Source organism: Oncorhynchus tshawytscha, linkage group LG25 (assembly GCF_018296145.1).
Source record: "Oncorhynchus tshawytscha isolate Ot180627B linkage group LG25, Otsh_v2.0, whole genome shotgun sequence".
Classification (NCBI taxonomy): Eukaryota; Metazoa; Chordata; class Actinopteri; order Salmoniformes; family Salmonidae; genus Oncorhynchus; species Oncorhynchus tshawytscha.
In genome coordinates this window covers 16,176,428-16,200,585 of record NC_056453.1, presented here as the reverse complement: position 1 = coordinate 16,200,585, position 24,158 = coordinate 16,176,428, and positions in this window count along the sequence as shown.

The window sequence follows — 24,158 nt, the reverse complement described above, 5'->3', positions numbered from 1 at the left end:
CACAATATATGTTCCTTTTGTTCCATAAAGATTATTTTTATATCCAAAATACCTCCATTTGGTTGGCGCGTTATGTTTAGAAATCCACAGGCTCGAGCGGTCACGAATTTATAATCAATCCTCAGGTTGTTTTTACAATATATAATCGATAATATTTCAACCGGACTATAGCTTTTTCAATAGGAGAGAGAGAGAAAATGTCTGCTCCAAGCTGTTGTGCATGCAAAATGCTGCTGGCACCCAGCCATCCAATGACACGATGTGATCTTTCTCGCTCATTTTTCAAAATAGGGCCTGAAACTATGTCTAAAGACTGTTCACAACATGTGGAAGCCATAGGAAAAGGAATCTGGTTGATATCCCTTGAAATGGAGCGAAGGCAGGCAATGGAACAGAGAGCTTTCAGGAAAAACAGCATTCCGGATTGGATTTTCCTCAGGCTTTCGCCTGCAATTTCAGTTCTGTTATACTCACAGACAATATTTTGACCGTTTTGGAAACTTTAGAGTGTTTTCTATCCTAATCTGACAATTATATGCATATTCTAGATTCTGGGCCTGAGAAATCGGCAGTTTCATTTGGGTACGTTTTTCATCCAAACATAAATACTGCCCCCTACACTCAACAGGTTAATGCAACCGCTGTGTCAGATTTCAAAAAAGCTTTACGGAAAAAGCACACCATGCAATAATCTGAGTACAGCGCTCAGACACAAAAACAAGCCATACAGATACCGCCATGTTGTGGAGTCAACAGAAGTCAGAAATAGCATTATAAATATTCACTTACCTCTGATGATCTTCATCAGAATGCACTCCCAGGAATACCAGTTCCACAATAAATGTTTGTTTCGTTCGATAAAGTCCATAATTTATGTCCAAATACCTCCTTTTTGTTCATGCGTTTAGTTCACAAATCCAAATTCATGAGGTGCAGGCACACTTAGTCCAGACGAAAAGTAAAAAAATGTATATTACAGTTCGTAGAAACATGTTAAACGATGTCTAGAATCAATCGTTTGGATGATTTTAACATAAATCTTCAATAATATTCCAACTGGACAATTCCTTTGTCTTTAGAAATGAAAAGGAACTCAGCTAGCTCTCAAGGCCGCACGCATGACTTAGCTCATGGCATTCTGCCAGACCCTTGACTCAAACAGCTCTTATTTGCTCCCCCTTCACAGTAGAAGCCTGAAACCAGGTTCTAAAGACTGTTGACATCTAGTGGAAGCCGTAGGAAGTGCTATCGGACAAAATTTCCACTGTATATTGGATAGGCAAAGACTTGAAAACCTACAAACCTCAGATTTCCCACTTCCTGTTTGGATTTTTTCTCAGGTTTTTGCCTGCCATATGAGGTCTGTTATACTCAAAGACATCATTCAAACAGTTTTAGAAACTTCAGAGTGTTTTCTATCCAAATCTACTAATGATATGAATATTCTAGCTTTTGGGCCTGAGTAGCAGGCAGTTTACTCTGGGCATCTTATTCATCCAAGCTACTCAATACTGCCCCCCATCCATAAGAAGTTTTAACACATATTTTTCTTAAACTGCATTGTTGGTTAAAGGCTTATAAGTAAGTAAGACTGTTGTATTCAGCGCATGTGACAAATATAATTTGATTTGAGCCATTAGAGTTAGCTGTGTGGATACGGTTAGGGTTAGGCTTAAAATCTGATCTTATGACTTTGTGGCTGTGCCAGCTAGTGACCCCTGCAGACCTGCCTTCAGGGCAAGACTAATGACAATATATGCCATCCTGTGTGTGTGCGTTTGAGTGCATGTATGTGGTTTTCGGTGCACGTCTATGTGTGTGTGTGTGTGTGTTCGCGAGAGAGAAGTAATGTAGACTAATAAGGGAGGATGGCCACAGGCGAGCTTATCACTCATCCCTTACGACGCACAAAATCCAGCACCATCGCCATCCCTGGACCTGCCGGCAACAGCACACATTCGTCAGTGCTCCCTCTCCCTCTCTCTTCGCTCTCTTTCTCTCTCCTTCATCTCTCTATCGCTTTCTTCCCTCTCTGCCTCTTACTTCTCTCTTTGCTTCATCTTTCTCTATCGATCTCTCCTCTCACAGGCTCAGATATGACCTTCTACATCACATTTATCATTTACGGGCGAATCATTCGTTTTAAAATTGGGAGTTCTCCACCAACCTGTCTGTGTTCATAGCAGTGTTTTGCATAATTTTGATCAAATCCAATCAAAATTGAATCAAATTTTGTTGGTTACATACACATGGTTAGCAGATGTTAATGCGAATGTAGTGAAATGCTTGTGCTTCTCGTTCCGACAGTGCAGTAATATCTAACAAGTAATCTATTAATTCCCCAACAACTACCTAATAAACACAAATCTAAAGGGATGGAATAAGAATATGTACATATAGATATATGGATGAGTGATGGCCTAGCGTCATAGGCAAGCCACAATAGATGGTACAGAGTACAGTATATACATATGAAATTAGCAATGTAAGATTCTTAAAGTGAGATTGTTTAAAGTGACCAGTGAGTCTCTATGTAGGCAGCAGGCTCTCTGAGTTAGTGATTGCTATTTACCAGTTTGATGGCCTTGAGATAGAAGCTGTTCTTCAGTCTCAGTCCCAGCTTTGATGCACCTGTACTGACCTCGCCTTCTGGATGGTAGCAGGGTGAACAGGCAGTGGCTCGGGTGGTTGTTGTCCTTGATGATCTTTTTGGCCCTCCTGTGACATCGGGTACTGTAGGTGTCCTGGAGGGCTGGTAGTTTTCCCCCGGTGATGCGTTGTGCAGACCGCACCACCCTCTGGAGAGCCTTGAGGTTGATGGCCGTGCAGTTGCCGTAGTTGCCAGGCGGTGATGCAACCCAACCTCGATTGTGCATCTGTAAAAGTTTGAGGGTTTTAGGTGCCCAGCCAAATTTCTTCAGCCTCCTGAAGTTGAAGAGGCGCTGTTCAGCACACTTCAGCACACTGTTTGTGTGTGTGGACCATTTCAGTTTGTCTGTGATGTGTACACCGATGAACTTAACACTTTCCACCTTCTCCACTACTGTCCCTTCGATGTGGATAGGGACGTGCTTCCTCTGCTGTTTCCTGAAGTACACGATCATCTCCCTTGTTTTGTTGACGATGGATGAGAGGTTGTTTTCCTGACACCACATTCCGAGTGCCCTCACTTCCTCCCTGTAGGCTGACTTGTCATTGTTGGTAACCAAGCTCACTACTGATATATTCAATTCGCTTTAGCCAAATATTAATAGGTATTTCAATTTGAATTAGCTTTTTAATGGCGTAGAATGCCCCGCGTGCTTTCTCTCTCAGTTCATTCACTGCCTCATTAAAGAATTCTGTATTTTTCTTGCCAATTTTAATGCTGCACGTATTGCCAGAATACATTGATTTAATTATGTCATATGTTTTACCCCCTACACCACTTTCAATAACTTTGTAGAACAGTCCTGTATGCCAAATAAAATCAAATGCTTTTTGGAAGTCGATAAAGCAAGCGGATATTTTGGTATTATTTTTGGTGGACATGTTTATCTATCAGGGTATGTAGGGTGTAAATATGATCGTTGTGCGATGTTTTGGTATAAATCCAATTTGGCTTTTACTCAAGACATTGTGCTTATTAAGGAATTTTAGAACTCTTACATTTATAAGATTTATTTATTTATGTCTCAGCCTCCAGTATTTATGCTGCAGTAGTTAATGTGTCGGGGGGCTAGGGTCAGTTTGTTATATCTGGAGTACCTCTCCTGTCCTATTCGGTGTCCTGTGTGAATCTAAGTGTGCGTTCTCTAATTCTCTCTTTCTCTCTCTCTCTCTCTCTCTCTCTCTCTCTCTCGGAGGACCTGAGCCCTAGGACCATGCCCCAGGACTACCTGACATGATGACTCCTTGCTGTCCCCAGTCCACCTGGCCGTGCTGCTGCTCCAGTTTCAACTGTTCTGCCTTATTATTATACGACCATGCTGGTCATTTATGAACATTTGAACATCTTGGTCATGTTCTGTTATAATCTCCACCCGGCACAGCCAGAAGAGGACTGGCCACCCCACATAGCCTGGTTCCTCTCTAGGTTTCTTCCTAGGTTTTGGCCTTTCTAGGGAGTATTTCCTAGCCACCGTGCTTCTACACCTGCATTGCTTGCTGTTTGGGGTTTTAGGCTGGGTTTCTGTACAGCACTTTGAGATATCAGCTGATGTACGAAGGGCTATATAAATAAATTTGATTTGATTTTGAAATAAATTTGATTTTGAAAAAAAATAAATTTGATTTGATTTATAATACTACAGAAAACCTTCCCCAGGTTACTGTTCACACAAATGCCTCTCTAATTGTTCAGGTCAAATTTGTCTCCGTTTTTAAAGATTGCGGTTATGAGTCCTTGATTCCAGATGTCAGGGAAATAACCTACACTCAGGATCAAATTAAACAATTTTAATATAGCCAATTGGAATTTTGCACGAGTGAGTTTGAGCATCTCATTTAGGATGCCATCAGGTCCGCATGCTTTTTTAAATTTGAGAGCCTGAAGTTTCTTATAGAGCTCCTGGTCAGTAATTGGGGAGTCCAATCGATTTTGATTGTCCTTTATAGCTTTTTCTAATCCATTCAACTTCTCATGAATTTGGCGTTGTTCTGCGTTTGTGTCAATTTGAACGGTGTTGTAAAATGGGTTGTCCATATGTCACCATTTTGTATCGCTACATCCTCTTGTTTAGAATTTTGTTTCGTTTTTTCCAATTTTGCCAGAAGTTGTTTGTGTTTATGGACTCCTCAATTAGTGTCAGCTGCTTGCTGTTGAACTGTGCTTTTTTGGTTCTGAATGTACGTTTATAGAGTTTTAAAGTCTCACAGTAATGAAGGCGTTATTCACCATTATTTGGGTCTCTGTGCGTTTTGGTTGGAGGTGTTCTAAGTTTTTTCCTTATAATTTTACAATCTGTATCAAACCAGTTGTCATCTGTGATCATTTTTGTTTTGTTTTTTACCAATTTCAATTGAGCTTCTTCTGCTGTTTGCCTGAATATATAGTTGATGTCTTGTACTGCTAGATTGGTGCCTTCTTCACTGTGAGTGAATGTGGTATCCAGAAAGTTGTTTAATAGTGTTTGGATATTTTGGTTACAGGTTGCTTTCTGGTATTATTCTGTGCTGTTTTGGGCCCATCTGTATGAATTTCTGATGTTGCACAGCTTACTGGGCTGTGAATGTCTGGTTGTTTCCATGTCTGTTCTTTTGAGGAACAACATAATTTGGCTGTGATCAGACAGAGGTGTTAGTGGCTTGACAGTGAATGAGCTGAGAGAGAAGGGGTCAATGTCTGTGATCATATAGTCTACTGTACTGTGGCCAAGAGGTGAGCAGTAGGTGAATCTCCCCAAAGAGTCCCCCCATAACCTATCATTGACAAAGTACAGACCCAGGCTTCTACAGAGCTGCAACAGATCCCTTCTGTTTTTGTTGACGGTGCTGTCACTGTTGTTTCTATGGGGGAGATTAAGACAGTTAGAAACAGTACGGCCTGTAATAAAGCTGTCCCCTCATGTGCTTGTTAGATCAGGTAGTGTCCCTATGCGCGTATTTGTGTCCCCACAGATGAGCACATTTCCCTGGGCCTTGAAATAGCACGTCTCTTCCTCAAGAGTGGGGAAGACCTCCTCTGAGTAATATGGGGATTCTGAGGGGGGATATATATTGCGCAAAGGAACACATATTTTTCTGTCAGTACAAGTTATTATTTCAGTTTTAACCAAATGTGATATTTACCAATTTTGAGGGGATCAATTCGATTTTGTAGTTCGGATTTGTACCAAATGATCAATCCTCCAGAGTCTCTGCCTCTATTGACAGAGCTGTGTTTCTGTGACGGCACAGTGACCTCTCTGTAGCCTGTGGGACAGTGAGTGACAATGTCAGCCTTATACCATGTCTTCTGCAGAATGATGACGTCAACATCTTTAAGATGTTTGTTGAACTCCAGTGGTAAACTCTTCAGTCAAAAGGATGATGAGTTTAGGCCCTGAATGTTCCACATCCTAACTGATAGGTTGATGAGTTTAGGCCCTGAATGTTCCACATGCTAACTGATAGCAATTTCATGTTCCAAAAGAAAGAATAGCAGTCAGAAATACAGTAACTACTAACTAATAAGTTGTTAAGAGTGAGATAAACAGGATAACAGCTAACATTCTTTCTGTTGTATATATAAATATGTGTGTGTGTGTGTGTGTGTGTGTGTGTGTGTGTGTGTGTGTGTGTGTGTGTGTGTGTGTGTGTGTGTGTGTGTGTGTGTGTGTGTGTGTGTGTGTGTGTGTGTGTGTGTGTGTGTGTGTGTGCGTGCGTGCGTGCGTGCGTCCGTGCGTCCTTCCGTGTGTGTTTAGTGCAGATGTATTGGAGGAGATGTTTAATCTCACTTAATCCTAAAGGGTTCTCCTGTCCTCTGACGACCTCTGCGTAGCTGCGCTGGTCCTGCTGTTGGGCCCTGTGGAGTGGAGGAGGGCCAGTTCTGGGCCGTGGGGCTTCCTCTCTGGTCTGGTGCAGGGTAATAGGCTGGGCCCGGTCCAGTGAGGGGCTGCAGCTTCTCTCTGGGTGTGTCTACAGTCTGTTCTCTGTGCTGTAGCACTCTCTTGATGACAGACAACTATTTTTCCATCTCCTCCTTTACCTGCACCAGCTCTCTCCTCATGGTGGCCTTTACCTCCTCAAGCGCTGTGGTAAGGCTCTATCTCAGCTCCTGGACAGAGTTCTTCAGCTGGGTCCAGCACTGGTTGATCTGGTCCTGTAGAAGCTCTGTGTCTGGGCTGGTGGTGGTGTGGCTGGGGGGCTGCTCCTTCAGCTCAGTAACCCATACCTCTAACAGAGCCAGCCTGTCTCTCAGCAGGTTGATAGTAGTGTGGTCTTGTCTCTGGTGGTTGTAGGCAGGCAGGGGGAGGATGGTCCTGCAGTTGGGGTGCCTGAGGTGAGGGGAGAGGTCTGGGTGCTATCCTTTTATTTTTTGCTTTCCGCTATCTTCGTTAGGGTGGGGAAGTCCTGCACAACAGAGCTGAGTGCAACCTCACTGCCCTCGACCATGACAGTACCGTTGTGATACATGTTTACCGTCAGAAACCTGTTTTCCTGATCCTTATCGTTGTCCTCGAAAATGTGGATTTGCCTTCCCTTGCAGATGCCTTTTTTTGTGGTACAGCTGAAATGCGTGGTTACAGCTGTATACCAGGCAGTAGTGTTGTCTGTGTAAAATAACAGGTTTGTAACAGTCCTGTTTTGTGAGCAGTCGGCCAACAAAGTTTCTGGGTTCTTCCTCAGAATTCTGTGTTTAAAATTGATTCTTCCCTTCTCTGATTTGATTTCTTCTGGATATTCAAATAAAGGAGGGGGGGGAGTCTGTCAGTCTTTGCTGCTGCTGGCGCTGCCTCAGTGGCCATGTTGCTATGGTTACCACCAGTAAACAGTTAGAGCTAGACGGTAAGCTAGCTGACAGATTTGAATGTGGCTTGCTACCACGATTAAGATTGGTCTTTTAACTCACTCTCTGTCAATCTTTTCCTCCTGTGTCGATCTTCAGTTGTACAATCTCATTACCTATACATTTTTTGCTAATTTAATCGTGTCAATCTCGCTCTTAACAACCAAAAAGTTATAACAAGTCAGGAGCCGTTCTTCTGCATGACTTCTCTCTCTCTCTTTCTCTCTCTCTCTCTCTCTCGGAGAGAGACACAGACTCAGCATGCCTCACCGTTGTATCACGCCGGAACAGGCTTTTATTTGTCGTCCTGTCAGCGTGTTTGGTGAAGGATGGTTTCAGTGGACCCCCCCAGCGGTCTATCTTAGGGCTCTCATGGAGAAGATTGGCAGTGGTAAAACTCCAAAACAGCCTATAACAGGAAATACACACCATGATTGGCCAGCCTGCTATGGATCCACATTCACATCCATAGTTTCTCTGTGTTATTCTGATTCATACCTAAATAAAGTAGCATTCCATTCTAGAATGAAATAGCTGTATGTTTCTCAAGGGAAGTCTCTGCAAGGCAACTTTCTCCAAGGGAATATGACATTCACTATAGGAACCCACCCTACTTCACGTAATACATTATTCTATTTACTGTATCTAAAAGCAATATAATATATATATATATATATATATATATATATATATATATATAAATGACAAGAATATAAGCGGAACTCTTGTATGTTTAGATTATAAGGATATCAAACTTTTTTTACAGTGTGCATTGGAAGAAGTACAATTTCCTAACAGTTTCCTATTTCCATAAATTATATTGCTGGAGATAATAACACAATTGTATAGATCAGCGCCACGTAGGGACATTCAGAAACTATGTCCAACTCCACATCCACAGTAACAGCAATATCAGAACCCACAGAGCCATTACAGAGTATGCCAGGTAGGGGAAAGCCTTCCATGCTGGGTGGAACTCACTTCCAATGTCACCCCAGCCATGTAGAAAGATATATTAAAACACCCAGGAACTAATGTGATGAAATCCGGCAGTGTATTTGTCTGAGGAACATCTTCTTTCGCGCACAAGCGTCATTGGGATTTATGTAAGCCTGCGTAATGCGGGTCATTTGAAGACACAGGGAGCTTTAGTCAATCCAGATAGCGTGTGGTGTTGATTTAAAACCTAATGTATGAATGGGGAGCAGTGATGGACTGAACATCCTTTTTACAGAATGTGTAAGCCAAGGGTAACATTGTGATCCCAGTGGTCAAGTAGGCTAAGTCATTCTTGCAGTAATATAATGAAGGCTCTACCTGTAAATGAGATAGGAAGGGACAGCCAAGGAAGGGAGAGCAGTGGTAGCATTAAAAACAGTGTAAATTGAGTTAGCAGGGGGTTGCAGTATATTGCAGTGAAAAAGTGGTGCTGGAGGAGATGGCGGCCATTTTACGGTCTCCTAACCAATTGTGCTAATATGTGGGGGTTTTTCGCGATATTTGTAAATTATTTTGTACATAATGTTTCTGCAACCGTATCTTATGGCAGAAAAGAGCTTCTAGATGTCAGGACAGCGATCACTCACCTCGGATTAGACAAAGATTTTTTCAACAACAGCAGCAGCAAGCAGGACTCACACGATATTCTCCAAACACCCCACAGGGCAGACATCCCAATTATTCGCAAAAGGAAGCGACGCAGAGGACAAAGAGCCGGATGCCTCATCCGGACCCACAGAAGGCAACTAGGAAAGCTGCCGTTACCGTCAATATTACTCGCCAACGTGCAATCATTGGACAATAAACTAGACGAGGTACGATCACGATTATCCTACCAACGGGACATCAAAAACTGTAATATCCTATGTTTCACGGAATCGTGGCTGAATGACGACATGGATATTCACCTAGCGGGATACATGCTGCACCGGCAGGATAGAACAGCACACTCCGGTAAGACGAGGGGGGGCGGTCTGTGCATATATGTAAACAACAGCTGGTGCACGAAATCTAAGGAAGTCTCTAGATTTTGCTCGCCTGAAGTAGAGTATATTATGATAAAGGGCAGGCCACACTAAATGCCTAGAGAGTTCTCAGCTATACTTTTCGTGTCTGTTTATTTTCCACCACAGACTCAGCCAGCTGTATAAGGAAATAAGCAAACAGGAAACCACTCACCCAGATGCGGTGCTCCTAGTGGCCGGAGCCGTTAATGCAGGGAAACTTAAATCAGTTCTACCAAATCTCTATCAACATGTTAAATGTGCATCCAGAGGGAAAAAAATTCTAGATCACCTGTACTCCACACACAGAGATGCGTACAGAGCTCTCCCTCACCCTCCAATTGGTAATATGACCACAACTCTATCCTGCTGATTCCTGCTTACAAGCAAAAATTAAAGCAGGAAGCACCAGTGACACAGTCTATAAAAAATATGATCAGATGAAGCAGATGATAAACTACAGGACTGTTTTGCTAGCACATACTGGAATATGTTCCGGGATTCTTCCAATGACATTGAGCAATACACCACATCAGTCACTGGCTTTATCAATAAGTGCATTGAGGACGTCATCCCCACAGTGACTGTATACCCCAACCAGAAGCCATGGGTTACAGGCAATATTCGCACTGAGCTAAAGGGTAGAGCTGCCGCTTTCAAGGTGCGGAACTCTAACCCTGAGGCTTACAAAAAAATCCCGCTATGCCCTGCGACGAAGCATCAATCCGACAAAGTGTCAATACAGGGCTAAGATTGAATCATACTACACCAGCTCTGACGCTCGTCAAAAGTGGCAGGGCCTGCAAACTATTACAGACTACAAAGGGAAGCACAGCCGCGAGCTGCCCAGTGACACAAGCCTACCAGACGAGCTAAATCACTTCTATGCTCGTTTCGAGGCAAGCAACACTTAGGCATGCATGAGAGCATCAGCTGTTCCGGACGACTGTGTGATCACACTCTCCGTAGCTGACGTGAGTAAGACCTTTTAAAAGGTCAACATTCACAAGGCTGCGTGGCCAGATGGATTACCAGGGCGTGTGCTCCGGGCATGTGCTGCCCAACTGGCAGGTGTCTTCACTGACATTTTCAACATGTCCCTGATTGAGTCTGTAATACCAACATGCTTCAAGCAAACCACCATAGTCCCTGTGCCCAAGAACACAAAGGCAACCTGCCTAAATGACTACAGACCCGTGGCACTCACGTCCGTAGCCATGACGTGCTTTGAAAGGCTGGTAATGGCTCACATCAACACCATTATCCCAGAAACCCTAGACCCACTCCAATTTGCATACCACCAAAACAGATACACAGATGATGCAATCTCCATTGCACTCCACACTGCCCTTTCCCACCTGGACAAAAGGAACACATATGTGAGAATGCTATTCATTGACTACAGCTCAGTGTTCAACACCATAGTACCCTCAAAGCTCATTACTAAGCTAAGGAACCTGGGACTAAACACCTCCCTCTGCAACTGGATCCTGGACTTCCTGACAGGCCGCCCCCAGGTGGTGAGTGTAGGTAGCAACACATCTGCCACACTGATCCTCAACAATGGAGTTCCCCAGGGGTGCGTGCTCAATCCCCTCCTATACTCCCTGTTCACCCACGACTGCATGGCCAGGCACGACTCCAACACCATCAATAAGTTTGCTGACAACACAACAGTGGTAGGCCCGATCACCGACAACGATGAGACAGCCTATAGGGAGGAGGTCAGAGACCTGGCCGGATGGTGCCAGAATAACAACCTATGCCTCAACGTAACCAAGACCAAGGAGATGATTGTGGACTACAGGAAAAGGAGCACTGAGCACGTCCCCATTCTCATCGACAGGGCTCTAGTGGACCAGGTTGAGAGCTTCAAATTCCTTGGTGTCCACATCAACAACAAACTAGAATGGTCCAAACACACCAAGACAGTCGTGAAGAGGGCATGACAAAGCCTATTCCCCCTCAGGAAACAAAAAATATTTGGCATGGGTCCTGAGATACTCAAAAGATTCTACAGCTGCACCATCGAGAGCATCCTGACTGGTTGCATCACTGCCTGGTACGGCAATTTCTCAGCCACTTCAGAGGGTAGTGCGTACGGCCCAGTACATCAATGGGGCAAAGCTGCCTGCCATCCAGGACCTCTACACCAGATGGTGTCAGAGGAATTCCCTGAAAATTGTCAAAGACCCCAGCCACCCCAGTCATAGACTGTTCTCTCTACTACCGCATGGCAAGCAGTACCAGAGTCCCAGGTATAGGACAAAAAGGCTTCTCAACAGTTTATACCCCCAAGCCAGAAGACTCCTGAACAGGTAACCAATGGTTACCCGGACTTTTTGCATTGTGTGCCCCCCCAACCCCTCTTTTACGCTGCTGCTACTCTCTGTTTATCTTCTATGCATAGTCACTTTAACTATACATTCATGTACATACTACCTCAATTGGCCCGACTAACCAGTGCTCCCGCACATTGGCTAACCGGGCTATCTGCATTGTGTCCCACCACCCGCCAACCCCTCTTTTTAAACCACTGCTACTCTCTGTTCATCATATATGCATAGTCACTTTAATCATACCCACATGTACATACCACCTCAATCAGCCTGACTAACCGGTGTCTGTATATAGCCTTGCTACTCTTATTCTCAAATGTCTTTTTACTGTTGTTTTATTTCTTTACTTACCTACACACGCACACATACTTTTTTGTTTTTTCTCCGCACTATTGGTTAGAGCCTGTAAGTAAGCATGTCACTGTTGTATTCGGCGCACGTGACAAATAAACTTTGATTTGATATTAACAAAAGATTGGGTCAGGTCCATCCGGAGAGCAAAGATGACATCAGCTGGTCTTTTCATCAAGAGGAGGAAGAAGAAGAGGAATAAGTTCATTAGCTAAACAGTGGAAGGGAGGAAGTGGAAATAGCAGGGGATTGCAGTATATTAATAAAAGACTGGATCAGGATAGTGGAGATGTCATCAGCTACTCTTTTCTCCAAAAGGGGAGAGATGGCGAAAGAGGGGGATGATGGAGAGCTGCAAAGAGAAGCATCAGTCAAGACTGTATAAACAATGCAGGAAGTAGCTGTAGCTGTAGCGGGAAGAAAACAGAGAACAGCTTACATTACTAAAGATGTACAGGTCATGCTTGGGTTTGTAAAGGCCAACAGCAAAATTAATGTGTGCTCTTTGAAGACAAGGGTACGTGAGCAAGAAGAGTACACCTGGAAATGATAAAGGAGTTTCTTGGAAGGTCTAGTAGCACAAATAGCAGTGTGTACTGGCTATTTCATTGAGGTTTTCCTATTATTTCTGCAGTATCATAGGGTGCTGAAAAGAGGAGCATGGTTCATGACTGTTTGTGATTTTCAAGATCTTTTGTTTGGCTTGGAGCAGCTCTCGCCCACTCCCCCTTTTATCTCAAGGGGCTTCTGGCAGAGAAAATTTCACTCACAATACAGTGCAATGACTCATCCGCGAGAGCTATTGGAGCTATTGGATTGCACAGCAACAGATGAACTGAAAGACAGAACATTTACATTAATGTCTTTACGAAGACCAGAAATCTTTACAGAGCATTTAAAGGTGGTGGAGAAGACAATGTAGCCATGGATCCAGTCCAGTATATCATGATAGAGGATCAGCAGAATGAAATGGAAGACAGTGAGGGAAATTATGGTGTAATTTTCTGTAGCAGGGATAAAAATTTGAATTCTAAGAGCCATCAATTGCCATGGATTTTCCCCGGGTGCATATTGGAGTTCAAGGCCTGAACGAGGACAAAGGGAGGATTAGAGGCCCTCCAAGTCTTTCTCTCTCTCACTCATTCTCTCTCTATCAGCAGAGTAAGATCCATTATGAATGTTAAAACCCAGCAACGTTCGTTATCTCCACATCTGATCCTATACTAAACCAGAACATGCTCAGTAGTATAGACTCAACTCCATAGCCCTTTGTATAGATGTCTTAGGGTGCAGGGTATATGAACTAAAAAAGGAAAACCTGCACTCATTTAAATTGACATATACTGCCCTTCCTTCCTTTATAGAATCACTGCCCTGCCTTCCTGTAGGGGGATTTCTGAGAACTCTGAACTCTGAGTGGTAATTGCTGTTGTGACACTAACTCACTAACCAAATATAATCCCTGCTGTTGGAGGGGTTTCTCAGATTTCAGTGAAGCTGTATATGATACAACACCGCTATGTTAGGGATTTTGTCTGTCGGAAAACGAGTTAGATAATTAAATGGTAACTACCCAGCAAGCACATTTGATTACTTGAAAGTTGTGGGAATGTAAGTTTAATGTTTCACGTTGCTTGTGGGAACGAAGCCCAACGTTTCCTGACCTGTAAAACTGAAAGTTCTGAGAATATAAGTGGATTTTGCCTGTTCTGTGAATGTTTACAATTAGGTTGCAGTAAGGTTATGAGAATGTTTTACTCTGGTTCCTTGAACATTTTCTTGGGAGTTTTTATTAACACTCTGAGAACGGAAATTATAGGTTACTTTCTTAACTTTTACGGAATTTTTCAAAAAGACTTTTAATAACACTGCTAGCTTATTTTGGGTTAACGTTTTTAAACTCCAAGCACAGATGGGACACATGGAAATGTATTTCCTTAGGCATTAATCAAGCAATGTAATGATGTGCACTGAGAGTCAGGAAGCAAGTTTAGAGAGTGAGTGTTTAACCTCTTTGGGGTACCTCCCCTTCTTCTCAATTTCCGCCTAAAGACATACCCTAATCTAACTGCCTGTAGCTCAGGCCCAAAGGCAAGGATATGCATATTCTTGGTATCATTTGAAAGGAAACACTCTGAATTTTGTGGAAATGTGAATTGAATGTATGAGAATATAACACAATAGATCTGGTAGAAGAAAATACAAGGAAATAAACATATGTTTTCTGTTTTTATTGTTGCTGCATCATCTTTCAAATGACCAAGAACAGCCAAACATACTGATAGGATGTGGATGGTTTGTATGAAGAACACAAGATGGCAACAATAGCTGAGCAAGGTTTTAGACAGATAACTTCAAAAATGAGCGAGCTACATGACATTGAGCATGAAGTCACCCAGGTGTCCCACACAAATGTACCCAAATGTACCCAAGTGGCCGATTTTGTACAGTGATACATTTTGAAGGAAAGAACTATGGTGTCTACAAATCGGTTTGTTTCGGCCAATACGTCCCGGGAAAAGAACCATCATGTATGGTTGTGTTCGTAACAACCAGAGGATTGCAATGAAACCAACCATGACTGGATAAACGTTTGTTTAGTGTGTGTAATTACCACAAACGCTTCGTCCAAAGTTGAATGAGATGGAAATCACGACGCAACCAGTTTACAAATGTTTTGTGTTAGGCTATAAAAATGGATTTATCAAACAAAACGAACATTCACTGTGTAGTTAGGACACTTGGCATTACCACCAGAGGAAGATCTTCAATGGTAATCGATTTATTTTATTGCTATTTCTGACTTTCGTGACGCTAATGCTTGGTTGGAAAATGCTAGTAATACTTTGAATGTTTAATACAACGAATGGTGTATTTAGAATGTTAGCTCTGCAGTTTCACCGGATGTTGGCCTGGTGGGACGTGAGCGTCTCCCCTACCCTAGAGAGATTAAATAAATAAACACAACATAATACAAAATTAGAAACACGAACAACGCAAAGACATGACACAGGAACAGAAACAATAACACCTGGGGAAGGAAACAAAAGGAGGGATATATATAGGGAAGGTTATCCGGGAGGTGATGGAGTCCAGGTGAGTCTGATGATGTGCAGGCGTGCGTAACGATGGTGACAGGTGTGCGCTAGTAGCCTGGGGACCTAATCATATTTGTCACATGTGCAGAATACTACAGATGTAGACCTTACTGTGAAACGCTTTACTTACAAGCCCTTAACCAACAACGCAGTTTTAAGAAAAATAAGAGTTAAGAAAATATTTACTAAATAATCTAAAGTTAAAAAAATACAGCAGCAATAAATTACAATAAATGAGGCTGTATACAGGGGGTACTGGTACTGACTCAATGTGCGGGGGTACAGGTTAGTCGAGGTAAGTGAGGTAATATGTACATGTAGATAGAGGTAAAGTGACTATGCATAGATAATAAACAGCAGCGTAAAAAAGGGGGTGGGGGTAGTCAGGTTAGCCATTTGATTAGCTGTTCAACACTCTTATGGCTTGGGGGTATAAGCTGTTAAGAAGCCTTTTGGACCTAGACTTGGTGCTCCGGTACTGCTTGCCATGCGGTAGCAGAGAGAACATTCTATGACTGGTATAGAGGTCCTGGAAGGCAAGAAGCTTGGCCCCAGTGATGTACTGGGCTGTACGCACTACCATCTGTTTAGCCTTGCAGTTGGAGGCCGAGCAGTTGTCATACCAGGCGTTGATGCAACCGGTCAGAATGCTCTTGATGGTGCAGCTGTAGAACTTTTTGAGGATCTGAGGATACATGCCAAATCTTTTCAGTCTCCTGAGGGGGAATAGGCTTTGTCGTGCCCCCTTCACAACTGTCTTGGTGTGTTTGGACCATGATAGTTTGTTTGTGATGTGGACACAAAGGAACTTGAAGCTCTCAACTTGCTCCATGACAGCCCCGTCGATGAGAATGGGGGCGTGCTCGGTCCTCCTTTTCCTGTCGTCCACAATCATCTCCTTTGTCTTGATCACAATGGGGGAGAAGTTGTTGTCCTGGTACCACACGGCCAGGTCTCTGACCTCCTCCCTATAGGCTCATCGTTGTCGGTGATCAGGCCTAACACTGTTGTGTCATCACCAAATGATGGTGTTGGAGTCATGACTGGCCGTGCAGTCATGAGTGAACAGGGAATACAGAAGGAGGCTGAGCACACACCCCCGAGGGGCACCCTCCTGTTGAGGATCAGCATGGAGGATGTGTTGTTACCTACCCTCACCATCTGGGGGCGGCCCGTCAGGAAATCCAGGATCCTGTTGCAGAGGAAGGTGTTTAGTCCGAGGGTCCTTAGATTAGTGATGATCTTTGAGGGCACTATGGTGTTGGGCGCTGAGCTGCAGTCAATGAATAGTATTCTCACATAGGTGTTCCTTTTGTCCAGGTGAGAAAGGGCAGTGTGGAGTGCAATAGATCATCTGTGGATCTGTTGGGGTGGTGTGCAAATTGTAGTGGGTCTAGGGTTTCTGGGATAATGTTGTTGATGTGAGCCACTACCAGCCTTTCAAAGCACTTCATTGATACAGGTGTGAGTGCTATGGGTCGGTAGTAATGTAGGCAGGTTACCTTAGTGTTCTTGGGCATAGGGACTATGGTGGTCTGCTTGGAACATGTTGGTATTACAGACTCAGACAGAGAGAGGTTGAAAATGTCAATGAAGGCAGTTTCCAGTTGGTTAGCGCATGCTCTGAGTTCACGTTCTGGTAATCCGTCTGGCCCTGCGGCCTTGTGGATGTTGACCTGTTTAACTCACATCGGCAACGGAGAGCGTGATCACACAGTCGTCTGAAACAGCTGATTCTCTCATGCATGTTTGAGTGTTACTTGCCCCGAAGCGAGCATGGAAGTAATATAGCTCGTCTATATACTACAGTGCCTTCCGAAAATATTCACATCGCTTGACTTTTTCCACATTTTATTCTGTTACAGGCTGAATTTAAAATGGATTAAATGGCCATTGTCATTGCCGGGCTCGGGCAGTGAGGTCTCTGTCGGGACTAGGAGGCTATTGCTAGCTGCTGCATAAGTAGGTCTACTAGTTTCCACCTGTGATGGTGTTTCATCAGTCGATGATGAGGTGGTAGCTTTGCTGATGGGGTTGCATGAGCTTGATCAGATGAAGCTTTTCTGCTGCATTTTTTATGCACCACTTGGTCTTGCCTTTAGTTAATCCATCTTGATCAACGCACTCACTCTCCATCCGAATCTGACCTGATTCACCTTACTGTTTAAAAACTTTATAGCCAATTAGGTGATGTGGCTGAGACAGGCTGCCGCTGGCGCATGATAAATGATAAAATAAATAATTGAATCCCCTTTCCATTATCCCATACTCCCATAATGTTAGCTAAATGGTTAGCACCAAATAGCTAGCTAGCTACTCCACCGACTCTCAACAGCTAATAGGCAGCTGCTTTATTCAAAAATGCATCTATTCTGATGTAATATGTTGCTAGCTACGCTAGGTATCTAGCTGTGCCCATCTGGTTAGTATCAACAAGGGCTTACTACAAATTCTTGCTAGCTAGCAACAACATTAGCGCCAGCATGCACAAGCCAAACAAGCTAATGCCACCTTGTGGCCTGGAGTATTTCAACTAAGCAAATTGGAGGTAAAACTGTTCTGTGGACAAAGTTAACTGCCGACACTGGTCAGTTAACTTTGTAAGTACTTAAGTACTTATCGGTAGTCAGATTTCTCAGTGTGTCTGACCCTTTAACCTATACATTATTTCTAAACATCGCTCTCCTTTTCTTTTGTCTCTGTTTTCATTTAACACGTGTTGTCTTTAAATTCCCAATGCTCTTTAGCAAATCTTCTCTTCTCTTCCCCGCTCCTGTCAAACCATCCCCCAACAAATCAAAGAACTGCTCTCTGTCTCAACACCTGTTTCACTCTCTTCTACTCTCTCTCTCTTTCTCTCTCTACCTCCACCCCCTCTCTCTCACTCTCTCTCTCTCTCTCTCTCTCTCTCGCCCCCTCTTTCTCTCTTTCTCGGCTCTGAAAACAAAGTATTTTCCTTTATGTTAATTTGTGCATCATGGTCCATACAGGGATAAGAGTAATAGCCTACACACGGCTGTGGAAGCCATGAAGCCTTCATTACAGGCTCCTGCTAGACGAGCAGCAACAAGACATCACTGATAGTGCTGCTCTCTGCTTGGCACGCTAATGGGGAAGTACACTCTTAGCAACAACAACAAAAAACCTGTAAAGAGACCTTTTTGGTTCCAGGTAGAACCCGTTTTTTTCCATGTAGAACCATTTTGAGTTCCATGTACAGCCATTTACACAGAGGGTTCTACATGGAACCCAAAATAGTTCTACCTGGAACCAAAAATGTTTTTCTTATAGGGACAACCGAAGAACCCTTTTGCAATCCTTTTTTCTTAGAGTGTAGAGAAATGGGCTTTGGAAATAATTATTTTCAAAACATAGCTACATATAAAAACACTCAAAAGTACATATTCATCAGAACTACAGATATCGGACCTTCATTTGATCACCCTGTTGCAGGAGAACTTTCCTGCAAGGCAGGTAATTTTTAACTTGCAGTTTTATTTGAAGTTTAAATAGGTTTCTGAAGTTTGTAATTTCCAAATCTCAGACTTGATTTTGCCTTACAAAAAATATTAACCATTTACACTCGTACCCGGGTTGAAAATAGCAGATTTGGCCACTGATAAATGCCTAAATTGGAACGCAGTGGCTGTACAGTAACATGCTATACATAAAGTCAGAGCTCTGGCGCTACGATTTACAGCGCTGTATGGGTTTTGATAGACAGATATTCTGAGCTTAAGCACCTCGCGCAACAAGAAGTTGCCCCATCCCTCCCGCTAATTGGGCAACTTTTGAAATGTTTTTTAAAAATTGATTTAAAAAATATATATATATGTTGCCTCCCGGGCGGCGCAGTGGTTAAGGGCGCTGTATTGCAGCGCCAGCTGTGCCACCAGAGACTCTGGGTCGGCGCCCAAGCTCTGTCGTAACTGGCCGCGACCGGGAGGCCCGTGGGGCGACGCACAATTGGCCTAGCCAATTATTTCCAGAAATATTCTTATCATGTCACTGAATGTATCCAGAGTATTTCGTTATCAACAAATGTGGCTAAAAGTACAGTAAATGTGAAATGCACATAAATCTTTGGATTCAGTCTTGCGTCAGGTGAACTGTTGTGTCCTTACCTTTGGCCTAATGATCATCTCCAAACTGTTCGCTTTCAATTGCTACCATGGTTATGCATATGCATTTCATGTTTCTTCTGTAAGAAACATTTCAATTTAGCCAATAGGCCAATTCCGACAAGTGTATAAGGCTTATTAATGATAATTCACATTTCCTGTTGCTGCAGGATTATTTCCCTGCTGTAGCAAACTGTCTGAAATGAAGATCCTACCTCTGTATAGCGTGTTATTATAGAATGCTTTTGATGGTATTGATAGTAGAACAACACACCAAGTCTTATAACATACTTTACCACTTAAGGTTAACTAGTATCAATACATACATACACATCCAATTCATCAATATACACCAGTTCATACCCCCAATCAACCTAACCTATATCTCATTACGACCCCCCCCATCTTTGTTTTTTTTATCTCTTCTCCTCCTTTGTATTCACCCCATCTTCCTACAGATTCCAGCCCTCTCATCAGAAACCCACAGACAGAGAGGGAGGAGAGAGGGAGAGAGAGGGCGCAAAGACCTCTTATCAATATTTAATTTGCAATGTGAAGGGGGATGAAGATGAGGAGCGGGAGGGATGAAGAGGAGACCAGGAGGGAGGACAGTGCTGAATTCAGCAGTAACATAACACCGCAGGAGTAAAAAGTAAACATTGGCCAGCTACGGCTAACAGCTTCTCCAAATGACACACAATACCCTGCAAGGGCATGGCGGAGTGGGGTTCAATGACTCATGAAGAGGTTAAGCCGACTATAAAAACATGCCAAGGTAAGGTACGACGTAGAATAACTGCAACATTGTTACAACATTGTTATTGTGTAAAAATCTCTCTCACTCTCTCTTCTCTGTGGTTTTGGTGCATTAACCCACATTTACATGGGGGGCCATTTGCCAAAGATGTAGTTAAGCGGAGTGGCAGGGCAGCACCCTCGGTAAATGTATGGAAATGTGTTTCTCTCTCTGCTCAATAAATCATAGGAGCAATGCCAGAGTGCAGTAGCAAGCCGTGATCTGACGACCATCATGCAGCTTTTTGAAATGTTTTTCGTGTTTAATTTAAAGGAAGGCATGGCACTGTTGGCTGTTACATTAAATACATGACATAGGTGGCTGTTAGGTTGTGTTGCTTTATGTTTCAGCAGGCTGTAGCTGTAATAGAAATACAAAACAGTCTATTTTATGTACATACGAAAGGGGCTGAGCGCTCTGGAGCAGGTTTTCCTCAAGGATCTCTCTGTACTTTGCTCCGTTCATCTTTCCCTCGATCCTGACTAGTCTCCCGGTCCCTGCCACTAAAAAACATCCCCACAACATGATGCTGCCACCACCATGCTTCACCGTAGGGATGCTGCCAGGTTTCCTCCAGACATGAGAATCCTTTAGGTGCCTTTTAGCAAACTCCAAGCAGGCTCTCATGTGCCTTCTACTGAGGAATGGCTTCTGTCTGGCCACTCTGCCATACAAGCCTAATTGGTGGAGTGCTGCAGAGATGGTTGTCCTTCTTGAAGGTTCTCCCAAACATTCAATTGAAATGATTGTGCCTTAATAATACACTTTATGGTATCGGTAAATATGATTTAGCCATGGAAAAAGACATGAAAGTTCCCGTTAGCCGTGATTGGCTGAGATAATGGATTTGCTGGACATGCCGAGAGATGAGTTTGGATTGGTCTGCCATGTAGCAGTTCTGACGGGAGTTTCTCACTTCCTTTTTGTCTCTCTTTTCTGTAATGAATAAATAAAATATACTTTGCTTTCTATTATCAGCCCACACTTATATTTGAAATGAGACACACTTCGTTGGCTGGAAATGTGCCTTCCTCAGCAGTCGTGTAGTTGATAAGGCAGAGCCTATTAAATTGGTGTAAATTGCTGCTTATGGTGGAGTTGCATGGCTGCTGAGAAAATATAAATGTTATACATTAACAATGTAGGGATTGAGTTTGACATGGATGTTATGTGTAGAAAGTGGCTTACTATATTCAAAGAGAGAGCGCATGCTTTGGTCCCTGCATTTTTCAATGCGTGTCTGTGCCTATCTCTGTGTGTCTGTGGTCTGTGTCTATGCCTGTACCTCTGCCCATGCCTATGCCTGTTTCTGTGCCTGTGTTTCAATATGAGACATTATGTAGTCTGTGCTGTGACTATCAGCCAAAGGTTGGGTACATTTTATTTCCTGTAGTATGGTGGGGCCAGTAGGTTGTCCTCTGTAAATCAGAGGCCTCTGGGATTATGCAGAGATGAACTCTTATGTCACATTCTAATGGCTTAAGAACGCCACACACAGACGCATGTCACACACACAGTCTCTCTCTCACGTTCTCTCTCTCTCTCTCACACACACGAGCTGAAGAGTTGGTGTCCTGCGGGACAGATAGAGTGAAATGTCTTGGCTGGAAGTAGAACAGTAAGTAAAAGAGAGAGAGAGAGAGAGAGCCCCCTGAGGTTCTTGTGTACAAGGACAATGCTAATCCTTATACCTCTTAAGGCTGAAGAGAACAGTACCTGTTTTGAAAAGGTAGTTGTGCAGCATACATTGTTGGATATTTAGGACGTGGTGTACTGTTTCAAATACTAATTTCGATGTCTCACTATGGGACACGCCCGAGTGTGTCCACAAGTTCAAAGTAACCAATCACACAGCAAGCTATTGAGATTTGGTTAGCCATCGCCTCAAGGCTTTAGCTAACTTGGCTGACTAGATGCAAGACTAGCTAACCACACAAAGGGCTAGCTCTCGCCGCAAGGCTTAAGCTAACCCCTTGTAACTCGCCACAAGGCTAGCTACAACAAAGAAAGCATGTGCTTTTTCCGGTTAGCAGTGTTCTAACTAGCTAGACCTCACTCATATCGTACATTATAAGGCAGCTGTCACGGTTCATGAATCCACTGCCTCCCTCTCTCTCTTTCTCTCTCTCTCTCTCTCTCTCTCTCTCCCGTGTTTGTGTGGGCGTGGTTCCCAATCTCGGCCTGATTGTCTGTGCCAGCTGGAATCACTTATCTTCCCTTTATATGTTCTGTAACCAGTGTTTCTTGTTGTCAGATCGTTGTTACTTCTCTGAGGTTGTGTTGTGTGTCCGTGCTCATCTCTCACCGCCCTTGTGTGGATTATCTGCTGTGCTTCCTCCTACCCATCCGGACACACTCCCTGGATTTCTCAGCACGCTATCATCGGAAGATGCGCCCTAGTCCCTGGGTCGGATTCCGTCTGAGTACAGTCTGTCTGTCCTGTTGCTGCTGTAAACTGTATTCATTAAACCATCGTTGCTTGCATCTTGCATCCGCCTCTGTATTGTCACAGAACGATCTGACCAGACCATGGATGCAGCGAGTTCAACGAGTCTGACCGAATTCATTTCCCGCAGTATCACGAGAATGGATCAACAAGAGGAGAACATCTCCAGCACAGGTCGGGCAGTACAAGCCCTTGCGACGCAGGTATCCCAGCTGACCCAACAATTACAACATCTGAGGGGTCTCGATGCGCCACCTACACCGGCAGTTCAACCCGCCCCGCCAGAGCCGGATTCCCAGCTAGAGCCACGGCTACCGACACCAGAGGGTTATTCAGGTGATCCTGACTATTGCAGAGCTTTTCTTACGAGATGTTCCATGCAATTCTCGTTGCAGCCACGGACCTTCAACCGTGAACAGTCTAAGGTAGCATTCGTACTCACACTGCTATCAGGCAAAGCGGCTCTTTGGGGAACGGCGGTGTGGGCGAACCAGGACCCATGCTGCACCTCTTTCCAGACACTCTCCGAGGAGATGAGAAGGGTCTTCGATCGGGCCGTGGCGGGTAGGGAGGCGGCCAGACTACTCGCTGACCTTCGCCAAGGAGACCGTTCAGTATCGGAATACTCCATCCAATTCCGCACTCTGGCCGCAGAGTGTCAGTGGAACGAGGAGGCGCAGTGGGACATGTTCCTGCATGGGCTGGAGGACCGGATCCAGAAGGAGATTTATGTTCTGGACCTTCCCAGGAATTTAAATGGACTAGTGGAACTAGCCTTGAGGGTCGACGCTCGTCTGAGTCGTATTGGCCGCCGAGCATGCCCTAACAGACCGTATAACGATACGGAGGGCTGGCATGCCAGCGGCGGGAACACGGCCAGTTCAGCCTCCGCTCACGAACCCATGCAGCTGGGAGAGCTCGCCTCTCCCGGGAAGAGAGGGAGAGGCGGAGATCCCAAGGACTCTGTCTCTACTGTGGTAGAGCGGGCCACTTTATCCACTCCTGCCCGGTAAAAGATCAGGCCCGGTAGTAAGCATGAGGCTACTATCGGGTGGTGTCACCACAGAAGACCTCATCATCTACTCTCCTCCCGGTAAGACTAAGATGGGCCACCCACACGCACGACACCCAAGCCTTACTGGACTCAGGAGCAGAGGGTAATTTCATGGACTTCAAGCTCGCTCACAAACTCCAGATTCCTATCACCTCACTCTCGCACAAGATATCCGTCAACGCTCTCAATGGTCAAGAACTCCCCAACATTTCTCACACCACTGAACCTATCACACTCATCACTTCTGGCAATCACACTGAGACACTATCATTTCTACTCATGGACTCACCCCTTGCACCATTAGTTCTCGGCCACCCTTGGCTCACCCAACACAACCCCAGAGTTGACTGGGGTCATAACTCTATATCCATGTGGAGTAACAAGTGCCTTGAGTCCTGTTTGGTGTCTGCTTGTTCGTCTGTGTCTGATTCTGTGTTTCTAGAGGAGGCAGTGGATTTGTCTAACGTGCCCGTTGAATACCT